Source organism: Psammomys obesus, unplaced genomic scaffold (assembly GCF_907164565.1).
Source record: "Psammomys obesus unplaced genomic scaffold, mPsaObe1.curated_primary_1811, whole genome shotgun sequence".
NCBI classification, from domain to species: domain Eukaryota; kingdom Metazoa; phylum Chordata; class Mammalia; order Rodentia; family Muridae; genus Psammomys; species Psammomys obesus.
The window spans coordinates 6106211-6114759 of record NW_026596125.1 but is presented as its reverse complement, the minus strand read 5'-3'; positions in this window follow the sequence as shown (position 1 = coordinate 6114759).

The window sequence follows — 8549 nt, the reverse complement described above, 5'->3', positions numbered from 1 at the left end:
CCTCCTGCCCTGCTCCTCCTGCCCTGCTCCTCCTGCCCTGCTCCTCCTGCCGATACAAGCAGGCCAAATCCAACAAGCAGGGGGATGAAGATTTCTCTCTTCCTCCGGCCCCTTCCTTGCTCTCCAGGTGATTTCTTCAGACTTGTACAGGTGTAATCACTACGAGGGTGCCAGGACCTTGGAGGGAGGAGTTAGCGCAGGGCTGATGAGGTTAAGGCACCAGAGAAGATTGGGTGGGTAACACATTTGTGTTAGTGACAGTGATAGGGAAACATGCAGGATGAGCCCTGGAAGAGGTTCCGGTGAGGCAAAGGGGAGAGGACAGATTAAAAAGAGGAATGTTTTGTAACTTTCGTATGGGTAAGGGCCCAGGGGTTCATGAAGTGAGGCATTAATGGGAGCAGCTGCCATTGGCGGGGTGGTGGTGCAGCGTTTTTTAGGGGGAGGAGGTCAGCAGTGTACTGGATGCATTGTAACCAGGAAAGGGTGGCCCGAGCCTCCTTGGTGACTTTGATTTCTTAATCCCTGACACTTCAGTGCACTCGGACTGGCTGGAGATGAACAAGCTGTTGAGAAGTGTGAAAGGCAGCAGAGGGGGTATCGAGCAAATGAGTGGGAGTAACATTCACCTCCTAGTCCTCTCCCCCAACATTCGTTCCAGGTCCGGCATAGGTATCTCCGGGGACTTGGTTGTTGCTTCAGGTATATTGTTCGCCAGCCAAACACAGAGGAAGAAACAAGTGACCAAAGTGAGAGAAACTAGGCCACACGGCAGGACACAGATCAGGCCAGTTTCTTTCTTTTCTGGTTTTGTTTGAGACAGGGTTTTTCTGTGTAGTCTTGGGTGTCCTGGAACTCACTTTGTAGACCAGGCTGGCCTCACAGAGTCTGCCTGTCTCTGCTTCCCAAGTGCTAGGATTGTGTGCAAGGTGTGTGCCACCGGCCTGACTAGGTCTAGAGAGATGGCTCAGAGGTTAAGAGCACTGGTTGTTCTTCCAAAGGTCCTGAGTTCAATTCTCAGCAACTACATGGTGGCTCACAACCATCTATAGTGAGAACTGGTGCCCTCTCCTGGCATGCAGGCAGAATGCTGTATAGAGGTCAGGACAGTATTGTCAGAAGAGCTGACAATCTGCCCAGCTCTAGTGCCTAAGCTTATAATGAAAGGATTATGTATAATTTTAGCGTAGGGGGCTTTTCTAATCAACGATTCTATCTTCCAAATAAGGAGACAGAGACCAATAGATTTATCCAACAAGCTTTAAGGCACTGGAGCTGGGCAGATGTTTATCTGCTAGTCTGGCTGCTCCCCAGGCACACGGCTGAAGTTACTTGCCATATTTGTTCTGCCTGGGCTGCTTCTGCTCCATCAGGTCCGTCCTCATGGCCATGTCCTGTTGCAGGATATTTGATCCCATTTTGAACCCCAAAATTGTGAACTGTAAAACCCTGTTTCTTGTTTGGTGTTGAGCCCTATCATAACACCTTTCATCCAAGAGCTTTCTGTTTATTGTAAACAGGTGATTATGGAGTGGTCCAGCTAGCTCTAACACACACCTTTAATCCAAGCGCTTTCTGTACACCATGTTTAATAAAGTTAACCCTAGGTCAAGAGGCAGAGCAAGAAACCAGGTGGCAGGGATTAAGGAGCAGGAGGGAACCTGAGTTGAGGGGTATTGAGAAGTATTTAAGACAGCCTGGAGAAGTTTAAAAAAAAAAAGGCTTTTAGTGTAAGCTCTAGCTTTGACTTATGCTTCAGCTCCTCAGCTCCCTGGTTTTGAGGGCTTTGAGCTAGCAAGCCTTTGGCCTTGGGTTTTTTGGCCTTTTCCCTCTGAGCTGTCAGTTGAGCTAGTGAGCCTTTTTTTTTTTTTTTTTTTTTTCTCCCATCTGGACATGAGCTGAGAAGGAAAGTCAGTTGGGTGCTTTCTCTGCCTCCCTGAGTTAGCAGGTTTTCACCCCAGCATCTGGCTTCTGAGTCTTTATTGGTAAAACAGAATGGTTGGGATTATATTTTTGTTTATACCAACAATATCCTTTCTCTTTCTTCTCTACCTTGTGGTTCCTACCTGAGACCCCAAGACTGGGAAGGGAGGTCCCACCTGTTCTCTCTCGCCCAGCTGGAGGCTGTCCAGCTTCTTTATTAGCCAGTCAGAGATCATTGGGGAGCAATGTTTACACAACATTGATCATGACGATCATGACAGTGCCCACGTCCGGACTGCAACCAGATTTAGGGCACAGAAGTCAGCATCTGAATTCACAGTGTACCAGACCAACCCCCAATGTTACAATAAGTATAATAAGTCTCTGTGTCATTATTTGGGAACTAGTAGGCCAGAGAAAGTTTTAGTTGGCGCCCAATGTGGGACATGTGCTTCAAGATGAAGACACTAGATTCAAGCATGGCCTCATAAGTAAAAAACTTCTCAGAGAAAAACGCAGCATACAAACTGCAGCCCAGAGCTGGAGTGGGTAGCGATGGTGGGATGGCCCATTCCCATCCTGTGGTGCTCGTGAAAGCTCACCGCGTGGAAAGGCAGGTGACTGCCCCTTCCAGACAGTGCTGTTCTGAGCCAGAAGGCTGCTATGGGACCAGAGATGGTGGAGGACAGTGTGGCTGACCCAGCCCAGCAATGCATGTGGGCCCAGGACAAGGAGGGGAGTGCACACCAGCCGAAGGATAGGTCACAATGCACAGAGGCTGTGGTTTTCCCAGGAGGCTGTTGAACGGAGCCACGTGACAGAACCACCTCTTCCCTGTGGGTGGAGGGGCTTGGGGAACCTCAGTGTGCAGCCCCTCTAAGAACTCTCCCTGTGCAGCAAGGCCAGCTACCCCTGAGCACTTGAGTGGCAGTCTGTCAGCAGTAGTGTGGAAGGTGGGGAAAAGAGCGCCCTCCCTGCAGCTTGTGGGAACGCACGCTAGCTGTAAATGCATGTTTTCCTCCTGCACCCCAGATCCCAGCATAATGACTCTGAGCCATAAATTTAATTACAAAAGCCTAGGCCAATATAGCTAGGCATGTTCCCTGAGTTGCTCATAACTAATACCCTATTTATTCTATTCAAAGTTCTACCATGTAGCTGGTTACTTCTGTTTCATTCATCTGTCGTCTTCAGAGTCCAGGGTGAATCTCCACCTCTGACTATCTCCCAGGTTCCCTCCTCTCTGGAACTTTCACCTTGTTAGTTGAAACTGACTTATAAAGAAAGACAGATGCCTTTTACCTGCTTAAACAAAGAGCAGAGAGTCATCGTCAGCTGGTTTGTGCACAGCGCACATTCCATGCGTGTGTTAGTGCAGAAATGTGCATTACCTTTAAAAGTTTATATTTATGTAACAGAAGGGCCAGATGCCAAAGAAGACAACATCCCAGGTGATCCAGCCTCACAGACTGCCTTAACAGCTGTTTCCTCAAAAACCTGCATCCAGAACAACCTCCAAATGGATGCCCGAGATGGTCCAGCCTCATAGACTGTTGCAGCCATGACTAGTTAAGAAGAGACTGAACAACAACACGAGGCAGCTAGCCTCCTAGGACTTGGCCACTATCCTGATTTTCTTAGGGCCCCAGAAAGGTGCCATTACCCCAAGACAACAGGAAGCAATTTAAAGAAAATGACTCCCTCATTCCCAGGAGGTGGGTGATTTTTAATTGTTCAATGGGTGATGGATGTTTGTTGTCATTTAAGGAGAGTTGGTTGCGAGTTGTTAATGGTCAGGAAGAAAATGAAGTAAAGAAGGTTAGATTCAGGGATCTCTTCCTTTTTCTTTCCTGTATCCTCCTCTCTTTTCTCATTTTAGGGGGGAAAGGGAGAGAAGTAATTAAAAAAGGGAGGATAGAATAAAAGGGTAGATTATTAAATCTACTTTTAAACTGAAGAGCATCAATAAGCCAAATATTTCACTTTGGTATAGGTTATTGCACATGGATACAAATTTAAGGTTATATTTTGCTACAACATACTGTTTATATGTATCAACTCTTGTTTAAGGTATTGTACCTCTGCAACTCACTTAAAAATATGTGAAGTTCTAGTCCTTTTGAAAGCTATAAAACAAACTTAATTATCTATAGTAATTAAGAAATAAAAATTGGGGGCTGGAGAGAGGGTTTAGAGGTTAAGAGCACTGTCTGTTCTTTCACATGGTGGCTCATAGCCATCTATGATGAGATCTGGTGCCCTCTTCTGGCCTGTAGCCACCATGCAGGCAGAATACTAAATACTAAACACATACATACATACATAATAAAAAATAAATAAATATTTAAAAAAAGAAATGAAAGTTAGTAGTCAGTCAATCAACTTTTGGTCTTGTTAGGTATTAGTTACAGAAATAAGCAAGCTTTATTTAGTCTCTTGTATAAGTTTTCAATGTTAAGCAGATAGTAAATAGCTAGAAACAAGCAATGTTTCTCTCTTCAGATATACTGTAGATGGTCTTCAAACACTTTGGAGTTCTAAATAATATGAGATTTGAAGATGTTTTAATAATAAAAAGGCTTTTTTTGACAGTGAAACATGTCTTCCCCTGGCAGCACCCCCATTCTGCTTCAAAGAAGATGATGGGCATAGAAGAACTTCCATATGGAGTTTGCTTTAAATGTGGCAAGGCTAGCCGCTGGGCAGAAAACTGCTCTTGCTTCACCTGCAGACAGTATGCTGTCCAGGCTGTGGCCAAGCAAGACAAATAGAGAAGTTAGCTGCCAAGCTTTGCTAGGACAAGGTAGGCCAGTCCTCCATAACTCCTGCCTCACAGAAGAGTCTGGCAGATACTCAGGGCCAGTAGGCCAAAGAGATGGATGTTCCAGCATTACAGAGAAAACTTGGGTGTCTGTCCAGGCAGCCATCAGTCTCTGTTATTTCTATAGTTTTGGAAGCTGCTTGCTCTGCACTTCCGGTTTACTTAGACTTCTCAGATCTCTGGTGGGGTTGAAGGCTAGATAGTTATAGTCTTACAGTTTTCCTTGTCCAAAGTCACAGAAGAAACTCACAAAAGAGTTGTAAAATTTCTGAAGGTAGAGACATAAAAGCTTATGTTGTGAAGGATCTAAGAATATGTTTTACGGTCTAAGAAGATTTTTTGTTTGGTAAATGCAAGTTATGAAAGTTAGAGGATGTAAAAGCTTAAATAGTGATAGAAAGTGATTTAGGTACACAACTTTGGACTCATCAAGATCAAATAGATAGTCCTTTTTCCAAGGTTGCCAAATACAAATGGACTGGACATTGTGAATGTAACTTTTACAAGACATTATAGAAAGAGCCTTTTATTGGAATAAAAGTGGAGAGATGCTGGGGTGACCTTCTTCTGCACTGTGTAAATTGTTCTTGTATTATTCAGATGCTGACTTCTGTGCCAGCAGAGAGTTGAGAACAGGCAGGACTCTGGTATTGTTATTCTTTGGCAGGGTATTTTGTAAACATTCCCTCCAGCACCTTCTAATTGGCTTAATGAAGAGCTGGTTGGCCAATAGCTAAGGCAGGAGTGGATAGGCAGGGCATCTGGCAGAGATAGGACCTCTGGGAAAGAATCAGAGGTGGGAAAGACCTCCGGCCTGACAAGGGCCAGGACTAAGATTGAGAGTTAACAAGCGTGTGATGTGACGCAGGCCACACCAGTGTTGTCAGGTTAGAAGAGCTGAGAACCTGTCCAGCTATAGTGCCACAGTCAGTTTCTGTGTCACTATCCAGGAGCTGGTGGTCCAAAGAAAGTCCTGTGTTAGCCTCCTCAGCCCTGGGCCTGTCCGTGCAGGAGAGTCCATCTTCTTGGTTGCCGGGGTGATAGTGGACATTTCTGGCTGGGGCCCAGATAGGCCTTGGCAGGTCCTGTGGAAAGGCACAGACAGAATCCCTTCCAGTTGTGAGGAGAAGGTCGTGTCCCTTCCATGTTCAGTCTAAGGGATCACAGCAGTGTACCAGGATGGGAGCAGTCATTTCTGGCGGGGAGACAGTAACCAAGACATATTTCTCCTTCCTGTGCCAGTGGCGGGAAAGAGGAGGATGCTTGAAGCTTCTGTGAATATTACATATATTTAGAGTGGCTATGGCCATTGCTAATTGTATGTTAGGGGGATAGGTGATTGCTTCTTGTTTTTTAAATTGGTCTTTTAGAGTTTGAGGTGTTCTGATTCCTTGGCTATGGGGATTGTAAGGAATGCTGTGTGATGGGAAATCTCCCATTGTGAGCAGAAGGTTTTGAAGTGGGAGCTAGTAAAAGCAGGACCACGATAGTTGTTATCTGTTAAGGAATGCTGTGATGGCAAAAGTAGAGAACATATGGTGAATTAATCTTTTTGAGCTTTCTCTCATTTGGGCTATAGCCCATATGAAATGCAAGGCAAGTATGTGTCAACAGTAGCAAAGACATGTTTTTGGCAGCCAGATTGGGGAATGTGGCTGACATCAATTTGAGACCTCAGGGGTTAGTGCCCGTAGTTTAAAAAGCTGGGGTAGCAATAAGGGAGGCACAAGAGGAGCATGTTTTTATTATCTTCTGGTGCTCAGCAAGAGCAATCTAAGGGAGGCCCTTTTATATTTGTGTGTGTGCATGATTGGAATTGATCTGCTTGCTTGACCGAGGCTGTGAATGCTCCTGTGAGGTGGTCCAATCAGTGAGGGTATTTCCCTCAGATATCATCGGGGGATGTGAAACCTGACATGCACATGGATGAGCAGAAGGGAGAGTAGGTTGACATCCAGTTTGACAAAGGATCTTGATAACCAAGGAAGCAAATTAACAGCGTATATACTAGCGGAGAAAAGATTAAAGGGCCCATTGACTTCTTTGAGGGCCAAATACACACTTTCTCATATTGGGAAGAGTGAAGGAGCAAGTCTCTGAATTGAATAAGGGGGTTCATCCCCAGGGGAGTAGTATATTATTGTGGCTCCCCTTTTTCCTCCATCAGTAACTACTGAGGGGGCCCCAGTGATGGGCTCATTTGCAAAGAACAGGAGAGAGGGGTAGCCACCGCGATAAAGGTAGAGTAATGATTATCAATTTGTCTAATCCAATTAGGCCAATAGCAGGAGTGATATCTGAGGAGCCATTGAATATCAGAGAGAAGAGAAGGGGTGACAAGGACATTGGGCTCTTTTCCTAAGGTTCTCAGGGTTTTATCCCTGCCATTTCTAACCATAAGAGCAAGTGCATCAACCTGAGGTAGGATTTTAGGTGCACTGCTCACCAGAGTGTGGGTGTGTGAAGCCATTCCAGCACCCCTCGAGAGCAGTAGGGGAGGGGTTAAAAATAAGCTGTATGAGCATCGCTGGACCGTACCTAGTGAGTGCCTGTCTTTTAGGGCTGCATTAGTGGCACCTAAAGCTTCAACTGCCTCAGAAGAGAGCTCAAGGGGAGGAGATTTTTTTTTTTTTAAATCTCCTTTTAGGCGATCAAATAAAAGCTGTAGGGTACTGGTGGGGAGGGAAAGCCATGGTCAAAGCCACTTAGGGTTTCCCAAGAAGCTTTGGAGAAAGTTGAAACTTGAGGTTTAAGGAGAGAAAAGAATGGATTTAAGAGGGTGTATCGAGGTAGGGGAAATTTTGTTCTCAGGAGATGGGAAGAGTAAAGGGGAGGAGCTATTTTCAATCCTAGGAAGGATAGGGAAGGTATTAAGTGATCCCTAAGGTTGGGGGGTGGGGTGGAAAAGTCTCCCATACCAAGATATCATCATATAATCAATGTGGAGACCTTTGTCTGAGTAGGGCCTTAATGCTGTGGCAACAGCCTCCTGGCAGAAGGTGGGACTGTTTGCCATCCTGTGTGGGAGGGCTGCTCACTCCTGAGGCCAGGCCCGAGCTGTTAATGGGGGTGGTACTGAGAATACAAAGCAGTGGCAATCCTCAGGTGGAGAGGCGTGTCAGCAGAAATGGAGATTAGCGGTAGCCTCCTTTGGGGAGGCCCCCAAACCTGCATGGCTGTGTTAATCGCCCTTAGATCTGGTAGCAGTCTCCATCCCCCTGAGCTCTTCTATGTCATGGAAACAGGGTGGTCCATGGACTGCAGGATGGGTGAATATGGTGAAGCTGGTGTTGTTATAACTCATCAGCACTTCAAGTTCCTCCCTCCATCAAGACCATTGTTTAGCCAGACAGGCTCACTGGAGAGCCAGTTGAGGCAGGGAGTGTATATTTAACAGCGGCCCTTAGAAATGGAGGTAACGGGGGAGAGGTTTAAAAGTTTTTGTGGGTGTAATTATTACTACGGCCATGATAATTCACTCTACTGTTTTTTTTTTTTTTTTTTTTTTTTTGGTTGACTAGTAAGTTCCAGAGCCTCCAGGAGGTCTCTTCCTAGAAGACTGGTGGCAGTGTTGGCCACAAGAGGGCCTATCATGCCCGTAGACCCATCAGGTCTCTCCCACTTGTCCACTTTTTTGGTGGTAAAGGCGGGAGAGCAACTTCCTACACTGAGAACTTGAAGCCCAGGAACTAGCTCTCAGTCTTGTGGGATCTCTTGTTTTAAATTTGTTTTTATCTGCTCCAGTATCAATGAGGCATTTGAATGGCGTGTCACCTATTTTCATGGCTACCTTTGGGGGGGGGGG